Source organism: Lycorma delicatula, chromosome 3, assembly GCF_047948215.1.
Source record: "Lycorma delicatula isolate Av1 chromosome 3, ASM4794821v1, whole genome shotgun sequence".
Taxonomy (NCBI): Eukaryota; Metazoa; Arthropoda; class Insecta; order Hemiptera; family Fulgoridae; genus Lycorma; species Lycorma delicatula.
The window spans coordinates 102,701,349-102,724,375 of record NC_134457.1 but is presented as its reverse complement, the minus strand read 5'-3'; positions in this window follow the sequence as shown (position 1 = coordinate 102,724,375).

Genomic DNA, 23,027 nt, shown 5'->3' with positions numbered 1-23,027 from the left:
AAATAATGGGTAGTATGTCTGAATTTTTTTGTTTTCAATTGTGTTAAAAATATGTAAATTGAGAAGATTCTCTACTAGCTGAAAAATATAAGTATATAAATTCTTAATAAAAAAATATTATCCTTTATTATTGGATAAGAAACAATAAAAGATTATTACTTTTTGACTTTTATACGATCTCACGAAAGATTATTTTTTATAATAAAAATATCAAGTTTATAAGTAAAATCAATTTAGTTCAAAGTTAATTTAATTTATAAAACTCCTATGTACGAAGATGAAGGTATGTTATTCCTACCGCTATGAAAAGAGTTACCAGTTAATAAAAACATTTTATAATGTTAGATTTAAAAGGAAAAACGAGAGAATAATTCAATAAATATGCATTTTTAAGTTGATTTTTTAGGTTCTATTAAGTTTTTATTAACATTTCTTCTAGTCGTATTTTCGATGATATTTTTATTTGATAAGCTTAAAAGTACGTGGGAGTAAAATTTTAACTAAATCCAATCTCCTTCAAGAGACAACTATCTATAACTATCCATCCCCTAATCATAATTATCTAATATTCAATAGAATCAATTCCCCCGTTTCCCAAGCAACCACAACAAATTACATGATTGTAGGTTAAACCGGTCTTTAGATATAAAGCCAAACAGGCTGTTATATGCATGGATAGATAAAGAATATGTGTGATCTTTGTACCGTGATATTTGTAATCCAGGATTCCACTAACCCATACGTTAAGAATTATAAAAACTTCTTGGATGTAATATTTATTTATCAATTAATTAAAATGTTATCTCTACCATACTCATTATGAGTATTAAGTACCAAAAAATTACTTCAATTATCATACAAATATTTTAAGTTAAAGTTTTTACTTAAAAAAAAAAAAAACAAACGTAAGAAATTATTTTTATTCAACTAGCAGTAAATGAAATTTGATTTTAATATTTAAAGATGAATTTTTTTATTATTTCTTAAATTAAAAAAAAAACGATAAAATGTTGGTTTTACGCATATTCAGGTTTAGTAATTTGAGTAAAAAAATATGTTTACTGTGCATCGCGAATTTTTAATTTCGATATTAAAAATTTCTACTGTTTACAAAAAATGTGTTATTAATAAAATGTAAATTTTTTTGTATTTTTTTCGACACTTTCTTTCTCTTTTCGACGCTAAACAGAATTAAGTTAATTTATAATTTAATTCTCTTTGGCGTCGAAACCAAGTTAATTTATAACTTTTTTATTTTAAATGCTAGTAATACATTTTTGAATTAATTTAATACGTTTTTTTATTGAGATTTAAAAGTACACAAAACATTCATTTTTTTTAAATTTTTACTTCTTTATAAATAATTCATTTTTGTATATAAAAAAGTCACTTTTTATTTCAATATAAATCACCAATCATCATTAGTTAACTAGAAGTGTTTACTGATGCGAGTAGTACTCGTTTTCCAGTCTGTCGATTGTTTTTTTTTACTCAAACAATGTTCTACATTAGTCGTTGATTACTGCACTTCTGCGTCTACCAAATCCACCTTTCTTTGTGTCACTTTGCAGAATGGCACTTCAATTTCCGCAAAACAATAGGAAAGGAGTTCCCTTTGTTACTGCCTGTGTGTGTTCCGGCTGTCATCGACGAAACAAAACGTTCCCTTAATAACTGTACCTTTCAGTAAAAAAATTCAAGTCTTTTTTTCCTACATTAAAAAATAAAAATTGTACTTGTATGTAGTGTCTCTTTATATTTAAAAAAATGGTATTACAACATTTACTTATGTCATTCAATGAAGAATATCCTGTTTTACGAGCACGTCACAAATAAAAACGTATAACATTTTTATGAGATCAGACTTTTTGACATATTTAACTCTCACTTATGCAGTCAATATTATCTTATAATATTAAAATATAACTGTCAAACTGAATATTGGCTACAGTCTGCTTTAAAAATATATTTATAAAAAAATATATATTTACAGAAATGTAATGTACGTATATATGCTATTTCCGATTCGTTATATAGTCTCTTTTTGCAGAGAATTTGAAACCCAATTTTTACCTAGACAACCTTTAAAATTTATGAACATAGAAGAGTATAAAGGCATATTTGTAGTGTACAGAAAATAGTGAAAAATCTTAATTAAGAGTCACAATTCACTCCCAAAAGTGTACAGTAATCGGAAAACAAGCATCTCAAGCAACGCTGACCACGTAACGCGATGAATGAAGTGGTTTCCCGTATCCTTCTACACCGAGCTGAATCTACATTTGCATTGTTCAACAAGTTAAAAATAAATTCTCTAACCATAATCATCAGTAGATCAGAATAGTGACTAATGAAGATAGAAACTGTTACTGGTTTTACTTACCAAAAGGTGTTTTAAACATGTCACTGTTATATTAAGGACTGGAATAATAACAAAAAATAGGAATCTCTCTCTCTCTCTCTCTCTCTTCGTCTAAACATAACTGAAATTGAAAATACTCGACTTTGCTTCTGCCTTAATTAAGTAGAAGATGATTATTCGTTATTAATTGGAAAACATATGATTTTTTTTTATCAATAACTTACTGCCTAATTTTGAATGAAAAGTTGGGAGAATCTTTACGTTGCTAAAATTCATCATGCAGTTACTGGTTTGCATCAGTTTATTGTAGACAAATAGACCTAGGTTCAAATTTCTCTATATTTTGTAGAGAAATTACGTATAAAAACATTTATTATTGTTTAAATACTCGAAATAAAATAAAATTATAATTGATTTTAAAAATAATAAAAAAATCTATTATCGATAATCTAATAGTTTAAGCGAATAGACAAATGCATGTTGTCCTATTTGATCCAAGATATAGAAATATTTAATAATTTCATAAACCCTTTAATACAAATTATAAGTGGTAATAACCAGTAAGACTAATTCTTTAACTGTTGACAAAATTAGCTTAATATTCTAACATTTATTTTGTTCTGTTATTTTTTAACATCATACTGATAAATATTTTAATGAACCAGAAAAATTGTTATAGATTTTTAATCTCTTATAATGTATTAAGTTAAAACGATTTTTTAAATTTTTTACATAGAATAGTTGTTTTTATTTTCTGGTATCGTAACTCATCAGAAATTCAGGTAAATAGGATGGAGTCAAACCTAATGTTATTTTGAGAATAAAAACTTAAATATAATAACCAATGAAATCCTTTATATGGAGGAAGGTTAAAGTTCAATGTCATGACGAAAAGGTAAACATGTTATTCACCTCAAACGTTTTTTTTTTTGCTTTCTTTTATTTACACTGGTGAGGGGGGAATCCCATTTACGCATGAAGTGTTGAGCTCGCTAATCGGTTCCGCAAGATGTTGCTAAAGTGCGTATGTATACCATTTTTTTTTCCTCTGGTATCTCTGGTCGCTTTTCATTTCGAATAAATCTTTCGCCTTTTACCAACTAAACCTACACCCTCACCAACTCCACTCCTGGGTCTGGAGCCAGATTAAGCATAATTTAGCCCCGAGAGGTGCCTCCCAGCTCGGGGGAGTTAGAGCCCCCGTGTATCATAACCGTCGTCCATCCACGCAAGCGTGGACGAACGACGGCTCCACAGGAGGCTGTCCGTCACCCCCTCGCTCACCATCCTTTTTTTTCACCTCCGTCCTAGAAGATCTTGATTTCCAGCTTGTTTTCCTTGACTACCTTGTCTCGTTGTCTTCTTTGCCGTCGGGATTACAGTCGTTTGGCTCAGGGGCTCCAGAGTCCACCAGTTTCATCACTGCTGTCCATCCATATAAATGTGGACAAACAGCAGCTCCACAGTGGCTGTTCGTCCCACTCCTTTTATTGTAACACTACCGTGACCAGTTCTGACACTGCCGAAAAATATCGGACCCCGACGATCGTGGTACGTACTACGTTATCTACATCAATCTGTTCCGTAGTGATCCAAAGGGAAAACTTCCTGTGCACACGCTCTAAGTGGCTTCTCTTCATGTCAACCTCTAGGACCCTGTGCCCGACCCGAACACCATACAACAAGACAGAAATGACCAGGTGTGAATTTAGTCACCTTCTGGTGGTTTGGTTCCGTCGTGCTTCCCAATAGTCTGCTCAGACTTCTTACTACCGTTTGCCTTGGTGCAGGTCTCTCGTACATGGCCCGTTAACGATCTTCTAAGAATGAGCCACATTCCTAAATATTTCAAGGCCTTCAAAGACTGAACTACCCCTTTCATAGTCCTGATTGAGATGGGTCTTATACTTCGTCTCCCCGTCATCGGAATTATCGTAGTCTCTGCGTGAGATAGATGAAGATCCCCTCACTCTCATCTAGTCTCTAACTATCCTTATTACTGTATTGGTTGCGACAGCCACCTCCTCCTCCGCCCACGCTGTGACCACCAGCGGGAGATCGTCTACGAATGCCACAGGATGTACGCCATCAGGGTATTCCAGTCTCAGGACATCGTCATAAACGAAGTGCCTGAGAAGGGGGCCCAGGACCGAGCCCTGGAGCACCCGCTCATGACTCTTATTTCACCCTCTCCCTTCCGGTATATGAGGTTTTTGTCATGGAGGTACCTCTGCATCAGCCGCCACAAGAAGTTCAGAATTCCTGTCTCTCTCAGCACCCTAAATATAAATACTAGCCAAGGGAATAAAAATGACTACAGGGGTTTGTCAAGTCCCCCAGGTCCCCTCAGCGGTGCCGTCCGCTATCCGCATAACCACGTTCACAGCATCAATAGTAAACCTTTCATCTCAAACGTTTATTTTGTATTAATGACACGCTGATTGTCTGAATTTTACTTATGGTAACAATGCCCAACCAGATTTCTCGAACTGACATTACAGCAATATCAATAAATAATTTAAGTTACAGCTCAATTTCCTGCTACCATAGAATATATCGAAATTTATTACCTTTTAAACAATCTGTTTAAAATCTGTGTATGTAATTATAATGAATTTTAAAAGTAATATTATTAATTACAATAACAAAATATTTATAAAGACTTCGTGTAGATTTTGATAAAAGATTTTCATAGTTAATTCCACATCTCTAACTGCTATATCATCTTTCTAGTTACAAATCACCATGCATTACTCGATAATATACTTTAACTTACATTTTTCATTGACTAAGAATTCTAAAAAAATCTTCTACATCATTCAGTTCAATAAGTAATTCATTGCAATTCCTTAAACATTTCAGAACTCTGATTTCCTCAAAAACCTTTCTGGGTAATCTTTAAGATATTATTTTTCAGTATTAGCTGTTTTACCGGTAAATAAGGTAATTGTAATAGTTTTCCAATCTATAACCCAATTTGTCTCAACTGACTTGCATCGTTAACATTTAGTACCTTCTGAGTACAAAATATCTATTAACCCTTTTTACATATTTTACTGCATTTACAGTATTAATAAATATTTATCAAAATATGTAAAATTATTATTTACGAGTTTATAGATAATATTGTCGCAAATTATAATGATCTTTTTTTATATCTAGAAGTTCTTTTTATTTAATAACTTAATTCATATGTTAAGATATTTGATAAGTTTGTTTGATCCCTGGTATATGGTGGCCAAACTTAAAGGACTGCTTGAGGATATCAAATAAAACAGAACCGTTCACATAGACTAATTTTGTTTTGTTTTCCAACTGTCACCATCTGTGATTTTTTCCAATAAAAATATTTATTTTAGGAACTGGTTGAGACATTTTAATAAATTTGAATATTTGATCACTATATGGTGGTATATGTCAAAGCAATATTTTATATAAAATAATTAAGGTCAAAAATTTAATATAATCGCCATGTTAATGGAGATCCTATAAATGGGAAGAACGTAATGTTAATGAGTAAAAATTAACCTAAAACTGTCGGACGCTATTGTTTCACATATTTTTTTTTCTGAAGGATCAATTCCAATGGTTTTACTTTATTATGAATTTAATTCTCTATCATAAAACTGTATCAATCAATCTGGACTTCAGATAATTTTTAATTCCACTAGAAAAATATGAAGAATGCACTCAAATCTGACCTTATATGAAGTATATCTTAAACCTTTCCTTTTCCATATTATTATCTATACAAAAAACAGCAAAAATATTTTTTACGAAATTAAACTAAATATGTCAACAAAAAATTAGTCAAAATGAATTACAAAAAATCATGACAATAATTAGTCGTAATGAATAATTTACGTTTATTTCTAGAAATAAATTAGTAATTATTAACATTTGGAATTAAAAATAACACAACTATATGGAAAGGAAAAGTATTTATACTGTACAACAGTTTGTTGTTTATTTTAGTCTTTTGAAGTCCCTATAAAATATGTTAGCTTAATTAATACTTACTGTTCAGATTCGTTTGTTTTCTTTGTCCACTTGCTTAATGCTTAAATAAATATTTATCAAAATATGCAAAATTATTATTTACGAGTTTATAGATAATATTGTCGCAAATTATAATGATCTTTTTTTATATCTAGATGTTCTTTTTATTTAATAATATAATTCATATGTTAAGATATTTGATAAGTTTGTCATCATCTGTCATCGACTTCTTTCTTCTTATTTTTTAATGAACCAGCTGATTTTAATTTTTTTTTGGAATTAATTCTATGAATTTGCCTTTCCTTTAATGTATTAGCAACAACACTAAATTTTTATTTTTCTAGCTAGATATATTTAATATATATTTAAAATGTAAATAAATGTGAACTTAATTAAAAACAAAAACTATTATAACTCATTGGAATTTTTAACTGATGAAGTGTAAATTTTCAGCGTTAATAAAGGAAGCGATTATTAATAATTTGTTATCCGGCATTACTTAATGCGTACACTTTACAGAACCAACGAATTCCTCCGTGGCTGAAATTTGTACACTTACTATAGGTTTTATCTTTAGTTAGATGCTAGACTCTGATTAGAGAATATTCTGGCTTCTTAAGAGAATATAAAAACATTTTTTTTGTAGTAATTACTTCTAATGAAGATAACTTTCCTTTAAACATTTTCTTTAAAATAATAATTTGTTTTATGTGTGTGAAAACGAAGGTTCAAATTTCAGTCAGGTATGGAATTTTCATACGATGCGAAATTTCAAATCCATATTCCCATACAGGTTTAAATATATGTGGTGAAAAAATATTTCACAAATAATAATTGATTTAACGCAACAATTTCTCTTTGGTGATAACTGATAATATTAACTTAAAGTTATAATCTTTTGAAAAAATTTACATACTAAAAAAAGTTTTATTGCGCTAAACATCACATAACAAGCAACTGATAATATTTTGAAGTAATTTATCAATAACCCCAGATTTATTAAATTTTGTTTGATTTTGTCGATTATATATCTCTAAACTCATATATATGAGTTTATATAAATATATATATATATATATCTGTTTATAATAAAACAGATAATATAATTTACCATTCAACAATTTAAAATTTTTATTGGCAAAGTAGAATGAAAATAAATTATTATAAATTTTATTAAGTCAATAATCAACTACTGATAAAGGATAGTATGTTCAAAAATACACAAATATCAGTTCGAAGTAGATTGTGCATATAATATATGCACAATCCATGGTCCAATCCACAATCTGGTATATAAGCCAGAGTAGCATGCAAACAAATTACAAACGAATTAATAATGAATTTAATAACAAACAAAGCATGCACTAACCGTGTTTAATGTATTAAATACATTTCATGACTCTCTGTGGACTTGTCACGCACCGAATATTTAATTAATATTTCTATAATTATATATACAACAAATTGTAGGGAATTTGAAGACTTAAAGTTATAATTGAATATTCACATTCACGAATGCTAGTGTTTTAACAACTTAATGATTCATCAAATATCCTCCTCACATACGGCAAAGAATTTAGTTATATCATTTCAATTCGAGTTAAGTTTTTTTTTTTGAGTCAACATCAATGATCCTTCCTCTTACGTCTGAGAGGTGGTGGCCCGATTCATATATCGCTGACAATTTCCCGCCCCAGCTAAATCTCATTCGAATGAATGTGCCTAAGGTTTTTCCAGCCGCTTCCTCAATTTGATTCATCTAACCTTTCAACAGTTTTCCTCATGAACTGATGCTCTCGATTTTTCCCTGAATGACTAGCTTCTCAAGGTTTTGCTGGGCCTACAGACTATGTGGCCGAAAAAGCGGTGGATGTGCTGGAAGTACATTGTGGACAACCTCCTCTGTAAATCTAGCTCGTTTATAATCGAGATGTTCGACCTCTTTTCTATCTATGAAAGGCGGGCATTCTTCTATGAGCCCACATTTTGAATTTGTCAATTATTCTCCAGTCTTCCACGTTACTGATCCAGATCTCAACGCGATACATGAGTACTGGGAAGACTAGTTATTTTTGATATAATGGAAAGTTTAGTTATTTTTTTTTTTTTTAGTAACTTTATGAAATTGTATTGAAATAATTCCATTTTCATAGTCAAGTTATTTAGTCGATTCAATTAGGAATAATCAGTTCAAAGATTAATTTTGATAGGTTTTGGAAAAATACATGAAAAAGCATGTTGGTTAGGAATTCGGTATGATTATAAAAAAATCTGTTATTCAGATCGTATATAATAATATATTGTATGCATGTACTATACATAGCATGAAAAATAAATAGATATGGTAATTAAAAGATAAAAAAAGGCTGAACTAACATTTGTCTGGGAAGAAATCGCGGTAAAACCTTGATTAGATCAGCATCTCAAAATACGCAATCAATTATAAAATCAAAAAATAAGTGTGATTAAAGCCAATATTACTTAATTATAATATAAATTCGTAAACTAATAAATTAATCAAAATGCTAATAATAAAAACATAACTATAAAATAAATTACAGATCTGAATGCTTTAAATTATTTTATCACATATTGAAACATATTGAAATTATACACATCACATTACATCACAATTATACACATCATATTGATATTATACATATCACATATTGAAATTATTGTGTACATATTGAAAGGGGTGCAGGAAATTCAGGTTTTCTATTAATTTTTAAAATAACTATTATTTAATATTTCAACAGAAGAGTAATAATGTCTCTGCAAAAGAAACCCTTTTATTTATATTTTAAATAAATTGTTGGGAAGAAAACATTACTCGATAAATAAACAAAAATGGCAATAGAAACATAATAAGGCCCTTCCCCATTAAGTCAAACTATGGTGCTGAGTTACTTGAAAAGTTTTTTGTTGTCTTGTTTGAGGTAGATAGATTTTGTAATGTTTCTAAGAGTTAGTAATTTTTCTTTTTAACATGGATCTCAGATTCCTAAATATAAGAACATGTGTAAGTTAAAATTTTTATTTTTCTCAATATAAGTCAATATGATTGATAGTTATTGGCGCAAAAAAATGATCTTATAGCCCATTTTTATAACTTGTAACTGGTTCTGACTCTAAAACGATCCCAATAAGATAATTTCCCAGTGGCTACATCATACATGTTGATTAATCTATCGTAGCAAAGGTTTCACGTAAACACCCTTGTTTAGAATCAGCCGTATCGCCAGAAGTGAAACGGAAGAAGGTTGATACAGCAAGAATTCGTAGTGAATTGAAAAGTCTGCAAAGAACTCCTATCAAGAACTGTTCACCAGATTTGAGTATCTAGTAATTAAAAAGGAAGATGGAAATTCGCGTGGTTAAGCCTGTTCTTATCGCTGGTGAAGTAACTAGTTACGCTGGTGGTCCAGTAAATGAAATACGGGAAATTTTCAGTGGTATTTACGTCGAGAATCAACGAAATTCAGTCGCAAAACATAATTTTGTTTGCAAAACAGACGTATGCAAAAACACACGTATACACACAAAGTTATGACACAATAAACAACAAATAAAATCATGCACAAACGTGATGTGTACACAAACACAATGAGTGCACGTATAGCAGTCCTCGACGTCGAATTAAGTTACTCTACGTAGACGACGATTTACACACGTCGCGTTTGTGCATGGTTTTATGTGTTGCTGATTTTGTGTGTTTGTTTTTTTCGGTTTTCATTTTATTTTGATGAAATGACGACTCCGTTGAATGATTTTCTGAAGATCGAGTAGAGTTCTGAAACACGTTAAAAGTATTTACTTTTAACGCGTTTCAGAACTTTAACTGATGTTGCGTTTCAGAACTGATACTGTGTGTTATCTACCACACAGAAAGTTCAAATAGACGGATGTAATTTATTAATCTCCTATTTTTCTTAAAGCAAGTATCTTTTGCGACTGAATATCGTTGGTTGTCTAGACGTAAAGACATTTGAAAGTTTTCCGTATTTATTTTACTGGACCACAAGTGTAACTAATTATTTCACTAGCGATAAGAAAAGTTTTACCCTTCCCAAATTTCCATCTTTCTTTTTAAGGCTTCGACGAAGTCAGTATGACTGAGAATTCTCTGCCTGAAGGCGCTTGAAATTCGAACATAAAGTACTCAAATTTGTATGTTTTGTTCAGTAGCTTTATTTTATTTTATCTTACTGTATGCTTAATGTTCCACTTTTATTTTTGTGTTTTGTGAAAGTGTAAGGGGCTTTTACAACCTGTAAATATTGTACGTGTACGTTTTGTTTAAATGTCTCATATTACGTTTATTTTTGTGTTTTCTTAAAAAGTAAGAGCCCTGTATACCTTCACATTTGTCGAGCCTGATGTTCATTTAATTCTTTTTTAAACAATGCGACGAAAGCTAATGAATGGCCTTAAAAGTCGAAGACCATAAAACGCAAAAAACAAAAAAAAATAAAGAGTACATATATGTCAATGTAAAACTCCATATGTTTATATTGTGTAACGGTAGAATATTTTTTTTGTAATCTTATTATGATGTATGTTAAGAATATTTAGTTAGTTAAATAGACTACTACATAAAGACAATAATATTAATAATAATGGATTTTGATTATATTAATTAATCTATAGCTTTAAGTAAAACAATTTTATTACGCAATAAAAAACTAAAATATAGGCTGTATAACAATAACCGTCATAGCAAAAAATAGCGCACTCACAGAATATGTTCAGATTTTATTTATGTTTAATGAATAATTAAACATAAATGACTCCGTCAATCTCCTTGGCGGAGTGGTAGCGTCCCGACCTTTTATCATGAGGTCTCGGGTTTGAATCCCGGTAAGGCACTTTAGATACGCTGCAAAATTCTACTTCCATATTCCAAGGACAAGATTCAAGCATATGTGGCGAAATTTCATCCAGCAAATTATAAAAAATTTAATTCCTAACCGTTGCAGTCATATCAGTGAAATTATTTAAATGAAAGAAAATTGTCTATCAAACCGGACAGTATAGAAATTTGACGCTTACTATCACTTAGACTTACTGCGATTTGAACCTTCGTTTATATACACACATCAAACTAAAACAAACCAAATGATAATATTAAAGGAAATTTTATAACAATTTTATACCTTCCGCTTTTATAACAAATTCAGCCTCTCTTATATTAAAATATTTTCTCAATTTTATGTTAGTTTTTTAATTATGTAAAAAACAAGTAATCACTTTTAAAAATATATTATGCAGCTTTGTGTTACGTTTTATTAATGAGCTGATATTAAAATGCAAAAATGAAGAAATTGATAGGCGACATAATAAAAATAGAAAACAGATTTGATTTATTTTCAAATAATGTGATTTTTTTTTTTTTTCACCTAATCATATTTCCGTAAACATTTTATAAAAGATAGTCTAATCAAAATACCGATATAAAAATCCTATTCTGGACTCGAATGCTACAATCACTACTAGAGATACCTCCTTCAACCAAAGGGGCTACTAATGTTTCTTCTTAAATAGTGACGCACCAATGGATTCTGCTTAGTATGAGCGGGAAGGGAGTAATTCCCTTCTACCAATTTCTACTTCATACAAACCAGTGTGTTTTCAACAGGCGGCGCGGAATAAAGCTCTACATACGTAAAGAGATAATTATCAGAAGCAGAATTCAATCTTTCTACCTTTGTAATAAATTAGGTGGGTCACAATTATACACCAGCTGTTTAAGTTTTAATGTTTTTTTTTGTTTATCTTTTCTATATAAATTAATATATTTGCCGTAGAAATACATAAAAAACGAAAAAGAAATGTAAAAGAAATATGTATAAATCTATAAGAAGAAGATAGATAGACAGACTGATGATGCCCGTGAAGATATCCAATATATAATCATCAGTGATGAAGGAAAACAAGACCGGATGACATTTTGAAACAAAATCAAGAATTTTAAATGTGTTCTAAGAATTAACAAACAAGTCAACCATATCTTGGCGTGGTCTGAGGAGGCAAAACAGTTACATTCACAAAAAATGAATAATTACTGCAGTAAAGAATTAAAAACCATGTGTGAATTAATAAACTTGTTATTTATAAAGACATTTACTATTACTATTGTTAAAAACAAACTTTTTATCATACTCTACACATTCTACGAGGATTGTGTTTAACTAGTAAATAAGAGCACCATATGCACCTACTGCGTATACTTCTACAAAAAATATCGTAAAATAAATACATATAGAACAGATTACTAATTATGATATTATTTACGCAGTAAATTTATGGAAGTTCCTAATTGTGTTTCTAATAGCATGCATCGTTTTATGAAATTGAAAACTAATCTGTTACTGGAAGACTACGCTTACTTTGTTACAATAAACATTTTTTTTTAAAGTAAACTCTTCTTGTTAGCAAAAAAATTATTTAGGAAATAATATTTTATTTCGAGTTAGTAATGTAATGTAAAATTTATTCTAAATTTTTAATAATTTAAAATAATTTCTTAGGGAGTACTTTTTTATTTGATAAGAGTATTTCAAATTCACCTTGGACAATGCTTTTGCATTGTCCAAGTTTTGTCGAAATTTTTGTGATCCTTTATCACCAGTACTTTCAAAAAGAAACTATCGTAGAGAAATATCACATGAAATTAAAATAAAATCAAATTGTACTTTATTTAATCTACTTTTTTAAGAATTAGTTTTTCAAATTTCTTTCTTACTAAATTTTATTTAATAATAATCTGATTTTTATCTTTACGATACATGAGTGTCACCGAATCTGGTGAGGACAATGAGAAAAGATTAGCAGTTAATTATGGTATATATTATTTATATTATTTGCTTTTTTATTTCATATTACACGCGGTATTAAGATCGAGTTAAGTTAAAACGAAACCAGGAAATAAACTAATTTTATTTAATTTTTTCAGAATTATTAAGAAAACTTATAAACGTAATTTTTTTTTTTTTAATACTTTTATTTATAGTCGTATCAACAATTAAAGTCATTAGCGACTTATCAGTTTATTGTAACTGTACCTATAAATTTTTAATCTTGAAAAACTCAGGTCGAGTACTTCTGAGACGTGTGGTTAATTGAAACTCAACCGCCAAAGAACACCGGTATCCACGATCTAGTATTCAAATACGAATAAAAGTATCTTTTATTAGGATTTATACCTGAGAACTTCGTCTTCGAAATAAGCTGATTTAGGACGACGAGTTTACCATTAGACTAGCCCGGTAGGTTAATATCAAATGTAATTTAGTTTAACAGAAAAGGAATTTCCCAGAAAAATAATTAGTAATCGATTTTTAATATAATTTTTAGGGAGGTATAAGTCTGAAACTCATATATATTTATATAGCATACCATGTTTAGTATTAAATAAAGTGTAGTATTAAAATAAATGATTAAGAAGCAAGAATACTGATGACAAAATTTAAATAAAAAATTAAGTGTAAGTTATGTTGTTTCAGAAAGTAATTTATCACAAAGATGATATTATTAGTAAATTTGACTGATAATCAGTCATGTTTAATGTTAAAAATTCAACCAAGTGTTGAATATAATATTAAACAATTTTTTGACTTGATCGATTACGTAAAGTTTTTAGTTCTTTCAAAAGAATTAATGAACCATAATATATTCCTATAAAACATGTTATAGCTTTAAATAAAGTAAATCTAAATCCAGATAATAAATGAAAAGTTTTTATAATATTCTATGCTTAAGAAAGGATATCAAGTATTCCAAAGGAAGTAACTTATATCTCTAACGTGATGCTTCTTTAGTTCTAATTTTAACATAACTTACAGTCCGATAATCTTTCAATAATTGTTTGCGTTTTGAAAATTTGTCTGAAAAACAGAAGTTTCTCAGTTTTAATCATATAGTAGGTCTAATAATCAGAAAACTGTGTAAGATATATGTATTGCACGTCTCGGTAAAAATAATATACATATGTATATTTAATTGGAATCTACTCAACAGAGTAATTCAATTTGCAGATCTTTATGCTAAACAAAGGAAACAATTATCTACATTTTATATCATATGATGCAGATTTTTTATTAGCGATAATATATAAAATACTTCAATTAAATGGCCATCTATCAGAGTTTTATAAGAATAATGTTGTCTGTCATTCTTTAACCTCCTATCAAAAAAAGAATTAAATTTTAATCAGGGAAGTTAAATGCCGTTTGCATTTTTTGAGGGGGAGAAGTAGATTTATTCATTTGTAACAGTAAAACATTTTCATCTAAGTTTGCTTGGGGAAGAACAATCCAGTTTTCATATTCCATTACGTATCAAGCAAAAAATCTTGATTTTAAAACTAAATTAACAATTAAGAAATCAGGGGAAGGACACAGTTAAAATCAATTAATTAAGCATTATTTAGCTCGTATGAATTATTTTTAGTTCAGTCGATGTACTAGTTGTATAGCCTCAGGTTTCATTCATGTTATTTATGATTCAATATCAATAAGATACATTAATTTTCATTTAAATTAGGACTTTTAAAATTTAACGATTTTCGGCTTCGGTCTGATTCTAACTCGGGTGCTGACAATTTAGCGGCTCGCTACAGTTCACACAACTTCTTGCAGGTGCACTTGGCTTCTGCGGCATCATTCGGCTTTTTACATTTCACTCGGCTCCTCTCGGATCTCTCGTTCCTAACGATTCAGTGACCCCGTACACAGTATATAAGCAAGCTCTTCACTTCAATCAGACATATATAATTCGATTACTGCCAACTCACGGAAAGTTTAGGCCAAATAAGAAAGAGGAATTCAATAAAAGAAGAAAAAGAAGAAAGAAGACCCACAACGCGACTCAGCACCACGAACTGGAGTCCAAAAGAGCCCAGCAGAGAAACAGCACGAAGGGCAGCCACAAAAGAAGATGAAGATCTACAATCCTCTTACCCACCATCCTCAAAACTTACAATTTAATTGAGTCAGCACATGCGACACCCTCGGGAGAAGTGATCGCGTTGCTCTCTCCAAACAACAAGGGCCCCGGTAGGCATATTCCTGCTAGCCCATATGGTAGTACCGAAAGGACTTCAGAGGACGGACTGAAGAGGAATTACGTCGGGTACGAGGCTTAAATCTCCCACGGTCAGACCCAGTAAATAATTTTCATGCTGATCCATACGGTAGGAACGCAAATAACCAAATCCGTCCATAAATAAAATTTAAAAATTTATAACCGCCACTAAATAACTCATGAAACCCGCCGATAATAGAAAAATACAGGAGCAAGAGACATTGTCCAGGCTCTGCGGTCTCTAGGGAGAAATATTGAAACTCCCGCCATTCTTGCGATCCGTTCCATTCAGATAGTCATATTCAAGTCCTCATCCAATCTTCTATTAGACTATTACAAGTCTCAAGGACTCAACAAGTCTCATTATGTGATATAACATTTATTAACACAATAAATTTACATAAAGTTAACAATATTATAGAAATAAATATATTTAGAATTACAATGCAAATGATTATAATCGCAATATCATAAAATTAGTATATTTAAAACACCACTTTTCGACATTAGCATTAGGAATCGACTAAATAACTCTTATCGAAATATCTTTTACTTGAAAAGAGCATTTTTTTATTATAACCCGAAATGAAACCCACCTGATTCTATTAGAAGTCTAAAAATATATTTGAAGTAGGTATCGTTCATCAACATTTATATTTTACTCTTAATTAGTCCTTTTTATCTGGAATATCTTTATATTTATTCTGTTAGTAACCGTTTAATCTGTTTTAACGAGCAAAAATAAATATTTGATACGCCAATAGAGTACGAAAATAAAGAATTAATTTTGTAATCGAATCATATTTTTTAAATAAAAGGATATATATATGAAAATGAAATGCCTTTCTTAATCGATTTTTTTTTAAAACGTTGTATTATTATTATCATCATCATCATTATTATTATTATTATTATTCAATTAAATAAAGTAATAATGTAAATAAATAAATTTATATTTCTGTTTATTTTCCTATTTTAAAATTTGTAAAATTAGTATAATGTGTATTTACTTTTTCATTATCAGTTAGGATTTTATTTATTCAGTTTAAGTAAATTAAAAATAAAACGTTTTTTTCTTAAATAACGTATTCAACAAAATCATGTAAAGAATATGTTAAATCTCGTAATTTCACTATAAACTGAAAACAAAAAATCAAATTAAATTATACTCGTATTTGATGAGAGAGGGAGAGACTATTTTTTAGGTATTGAATAACCTGTGACAACATAATTAAATGTATATATTCTATAATATATAATTAGTTACAAAATTAAGTACTAAGCAGTGATAAAGAAGAAATCATAAAATGCAAAGTAAATTAAAGATTGAAAAAACTGACAGCTATATTTCATATTATAAAAAGTATACGACGAATAAAATATATATATATATATATATATATATATATATATATATATATATATATATATATATATATATGTATATAAATATATATATATAAAATTAATAAAATCGAAAAAGGGTGAAAACAATTTTCGAATGTGTGGTTAAATGTTTAAATAAGGTTCAAAAATAAATATATATTATAACTACGTAAGAAAACAGAGACTCGTAAAATTGAAATGATAATAAAAATACTCTATACTATAAAAAATTAATGCTTTGTGAGAAAATTAAAAAATATATCTATAAGAATAAAGATCCAGGAACGTCTTTTAAAAGGTTTGATTTAAAATAATGTGTTGAGAAAATGAATTCCAGAAATTTTTAGCTAAAATTACAAAAGGTGTCGCTCAAAAAAAATTCTATTTGCTATAACTTGAAAAAAAGCCGGTTGATTTGATGTAAACACTAAAACATAGGTTTGACTAAAATTCTCGCCACGATTCTCAAAAACAATCAACTTAAACGGAAGCACAGTTACAAAGTATATTTTCAAATATTTATTTTTCCACAATTCTAATTCATCAAACCATTGTGAAAATTCATAATAGTTATAAAAATGACTCAAGATATGGTTTAATCTAGTTTTTTTTTTAATACTAAACATGAATTAACTTTTTCAATAATAAACTAAACTAGGTAACCTCTTCAATTTAAGTAATGCTTGAAATTGATTTGAACATTTAATTTAGTGTTATGAAATTAAATTAAATCTTAGTTTGGTTATTAAACTATTTCATAATTGTTTTATACAAAACTGAATTGATGACATAGTATCAGTGAATATAATTTCATTATTCAGATAATGTGGCCACGTATAAAAGTACATAAATAGATTATGTATTATAAACTGTAAAAGAATTTGAAAAAATCGAGCATGAAAACAACAGGAATTTATTTAATTAACATATGTAATGATTATAATAAACTTTAAATTTATAATAAGTAATTAGTATTTAATCCTGTACTCTATAATAAATGGTTAATGCAACGATAATTATCTCAATTAATATGCAGTTGCGTATGCAAATAGGAATTAAAATACACAGATAAGATTAAAAAAATTAAAAAAATAATTAAGAAAATTTCATTGTTTTGAGATTAAAAAACTATCTGTTAATAATTAACCGTAATTTTAGTATTGACTTCAAAAAGTACAATCAAAAGTAAAATTGAATATTATTAATTTTTGTTTTTTTCTACTTTTTTAAAATTTGTTAATTTATTTAATTTTTAAATTTCGTTCTTTTATCTCAGATGTCCAGTAATTTTTATTATTTTTTAATTTTTAAAGAAGTTGCTTAAATATTATTTGAATTAAACTACATATCCAACTCTATATTAAATCCATCTATATTAAACTAGAAATATCCCATCTGACGTATTTATTACAAAATAAAATATATACACATATGTTTGAGTTACTCCACTAGGCAGTTCGCTAATGTTTGCAAAATCAGGAAATAAAATTATTTACAATATTTTACTTGTTCAATCTATTTCACTTTTTAATATCATAATCATATCTCTTTTAAAGTAGTTTTAGATAGAGGGGGTGGATGACAGAGGAAAAGGGCTGTAGTTTTAAGTCACAGAGTTATTTCTTTTAAAAAGTAGTATGAGCATATGTAAAAGTTTTAAAATACATTCTAATTTTTATTTAAATTTCATTCAATAATAAAACGTTATATATATATATATCTGAATAAAATTTTTGAGTTTAAATTATTATCTTATTATACTGTAACATCTAATTTGAAGTAAACGTAATACATTTAATTATCAATAAGAAGATTGGGCTTAGTGTTCGTATAATAATATTGATTTAATTATATGCTCAAAATGAAAAAAAATTAATAAATAAATTTAAATGTTTCACTCTACTACGCGAATACTATGTCGTATTAATTATTAGCAGAAATAATCGAAATATTATTTAATATAATTTCAATTTAATTAATGAAATAAGAATTTTATTATTATATAAACTACGTTACAACTAATAAACTAATTAATGTTTCATAGTTAAGATAAGTAAAATCAATAAACGAGCTAAGTTAATAGGGTAATAAATTAATTGAGAATGAGAATAGAATTGCGCAGTGATTGACCTGTGTGACGTTGGATCTACTGCTCCAGGCGAGTTTAAATTGGTGCTGGCGCCTAGGGTCTGGGCAGTGGAGCTAAACAATTAGAATTGCTGTCCAGTGGATAAATGGGAGCGCATCCTGTTAAACTTTGCAGCAAGACATTCAGCAATCCCCCTCGCCGTAAAATAGTATCGTACCACCCCACCTGCGCTCTCACCAAAAACCATCACTATTCAGTAGATAAGTGAAGTTGTAGAATGGATGGACATCCGTGGAAGTTGAATAGAAACTTTCATTTTAATAAAATTAGTTATTGCAATATCGTTATTACAGAACATTATTAATTTATTATTAAACCATAAATTTCATTAAATTAATAACTTTATACTAATAATTTTAGTATAGCATATGATTCACGGTTTCTTATAAAATATGAATTAAACACAATTAATAAAACTTATACATAATTTACCATACTAAGTAAAGTGTAATAATAAAAAAATTCTAAACCTTTATAAACACATTATTTACGTAAAAAAAAACGAATTGTTTTTATTATACTTGTACAAATAAATTTCAACCTTTAAAATAAAATTAGGTTGCGATAATTGAATTCATATTTCATACTATAGAAAAATAAAGTAATATTTTTATGATAAAACTAAATCACAGTCCTCTGCATGTCACTCGGGATATGAAAAAAAGATTAACACAAATATGCAGATAAAAAGTAATTCAACATTATTTCGAGGAAGAGAACATAAAAGAAGTGAAAGATTTCGGAAAGGCTTTTAGTACTTTTTAAGCGGCGTGTTCCATCATCTAACGTTAGTTTCTTTACGCAATATATATGGTTAAATAAAACGATTTTAATCGAATTATTTATTGCTTTATTATCATGAGCTTGTTTCAAATAGATATAATATTTGAATTCGAATACAATCGTTCCGAGCATCCTGTTTAATGAATCCTCTTTGGGAACTATGTGAATATTATACATTACAATAAAAAAAGATTTTATTAAATTTGCATTTTACCTAATATATTTCAATAGGTTATATTCAATAAAGCGATCGGACCGGTAAAAAACTGAGGTTATTAAAGAACAAAGAAACATAACAACAAAAATATTATTGATTTCAGGTAAACGTAGGAATTAATTGCAAAATAAAGGATCTAATCAGTGTACAAAGTAAATTAAACATTTTTAATCCGGAACGTATCGGAGCAAAAATAGTTAAATAGGATTCTACTTAAAATTTCCACGAATCTAAATGATGGAATCAAAACTGGAGTTAATATCGGCTTTTCATATACTGTTCTAGAATATGGTACCTTTAAATTCCTATTCAAATTTAATTGCAAAGTCCTAAAGAAAAGATCAAAGATCTAAAGGAACGCCTTCCGTCCAGTCATACCCCAAACTACTTCACTGAAGTACTGGGAAGCACAGAGACCACTTGAACTAAGAAAGCGATGTGCTCCAGTCTCCTTGTCTTAAAGATAAGACGCTTTAGTCATCTCCGGAGCCAATTGCAGTCCTTTATCAAGTAACCAGCCTCTCACTAACTCGATCGCTTCTTTGCTTATGTCTATTACATTCTGTTCAGTTCTATTCACTATAACCAGAATGAAATTATCGGGAAAGTCGGGACTATCCCCTCAGGAAACATTAATAGCAGGACCCCATCGTAGACAACATTCCACAACACGGTGGCAGCATTAATCTCTGCGACATACCCCGATCGATCATAACCAAGGCCCTACTATTAACACTAGATGTGACGATAGCCCCTTTAGCAGAGATAGAGGCAGAGGTAGGTAAAGCACCTACCTCTGGGTAGCGTCTTGGGTAGCGTCGACTCCCTTATCTGCAAGAAACTCTAAGATTGAAGACCATAACAGACTGTTGACAGCGATACTGATGTCAAAGAAGATGAGCGCCGAGGTATTCCTTCTACGTCTCGACCCAGCAACCGCACTGTCGATCGTATTCATCACCCTGTTGACGGTGTCAATCGTCGAGATGCCTCTCCAAAAACTGCAGTAGTGCGGCCATAGTTCCTAGTGATGTTCTCAGCGAGCTGCATCTCCAGTCTCTTCTCAAACAGGACTGTAAAGTTATTGATCAACCAAAGCGGTCGATAGGCAGAAGGTTCATAGGCAAGGCGTCCTTCTTTCCTACCATCACCAACCACGACATCTTTCAATCCTACAGCATGTGCTCGTTGACCAGGATGTAGTTGAACCTTGATTGGAACTGCGTCAGCCATAACCTTGACCAACTCAACCGGAAGAATGTCAAGCTCAAGACTTTTCCCGAGCTTCATTCTTCAAGTATCGACAAGCAGCTCCTCTGAGGAATATCGTCAGCGATAATCTCTTCCATTCTGAAGTCATCACCTTCTTGGAAGACCTCAGCTAGACAATTTTGCAGCTGACCATCAGCTGCAAAGATGGGGGAGACTTCCGGTAAGGACAGGTAGTCTCCTCCCGACTTCCTTTTCGACGATAAGATGTCCACAACCTCAGACGTCTCCGTCGATTTGTCTACAAACCCGCCTCCCAACACTCCGTCTTATATTTCATAATGGCCAACTACCATTCACCACCTCCTTCCTTTTTCCTGTCTAGCCTCCTGGAATTACCATCAGATATTAGTTAGGAGGACTAATGAGGATTATATGTATGAGTGTAGTCTTCTACAGTCTCAGGTCGACCATTTCTAAGATTTGTGGTTAATTGAGACTCAACTACGAAAGAACACCGGTATCCACGATCTACTATTCAAATCTATATAAAAGTAACTGCCTTTACTAGGACTTGAACATTGGAACTCTCGACCCAAATCAGCAGATCTGCCAAGATACGTTTACTACTAGATCAACCCGGTGGATTATCCACCTCCTCATGGTTTCGATGAAACAAAGTCTTGCCAGTTCCCTCCATCCAGGTCCGTCCGACGGCTTAATCTCTTGAACCGCTGTCCAGCTTACCAGCAAGCCTTCCTCAGTTCGGTAAGTTCAGCCGACCACCAATATCTGACATGCATGGGCAGTTCGGAGTTTTATCTCGTCCCGCGTGTCTGCCTGAACCAGCAATAGACCCTCCGCATAAACAATAATGGGCAATCAATTGGCAATCTTAACCGTAACATAGAATCGAATTAAATTATTTATAGAAGGGAACTCAATAACCTGGTATATGTGTGAACGACTAAACACTTCATAAAACTATTGCTGTAGTTTTTGCTTTATCCTATTTTCATCGAATTAACAACCATACATGATGGCCGTTGTGCCATCATGATTCATTTAGGACAGCGCTAGTCAAGAAGAGTGGTGGGTTTCCTAAACCTGGGTATCCCTTTAGAAGTATTGTTTCCGCTCTTTCACACTATTCATTATACTAAGAAATCCATTACTTTCTTTTTACTACTGTATCCTCCGAGAAGAAGACTACAGAAGAAATTCTACAACTTTTTTAGTATACTCAAGAACAAAATAATTTGAATAAGCCATAAAATAGTAATTTAAATGATTTTTCATCTTACGCAGTGTATTTTAAAAAAATAATAATAATAATTTCTTGCTGTATTATGATACACTGTTTTGTTTAAGCCTATTTTTTTAAATTTATTCTTCTTAATTTTTATTTAAAAATATATTTTTCCATACCACTGAATCAGATAAACTTTAAATAATGAATTTTCTCTGTAATAAAATCAAAAAGCAGAATCAGACTAGAAAGTGATTTAACAGAAGAGGTGTCCAGGGTGCCGGTCCTCTGGCAAATTGGGAATGGCGAGCAAAACAAGTTCTGCGGCCATGGGGTAAGCTCCTTGGCCCCGGGAGCCCCGACATGCCCCTGAGTTGGCTCTGGGATTCACCAGGAATAACCTGAGCACCACGGGACCAGGTTTTGGCTAGACGGGCCGGCTGCGAAACAATATTTTTAAATGTCTTTTAGTATTCCTCTAATACAAATGTATTCAGTGTACTTAAGCAAATTAAAAAAAAAAAGAAACAGAAAATTCCGTACTTTTTTGTTACATTTATTAAATCCGTCAACGCAACCAATTTTTGAA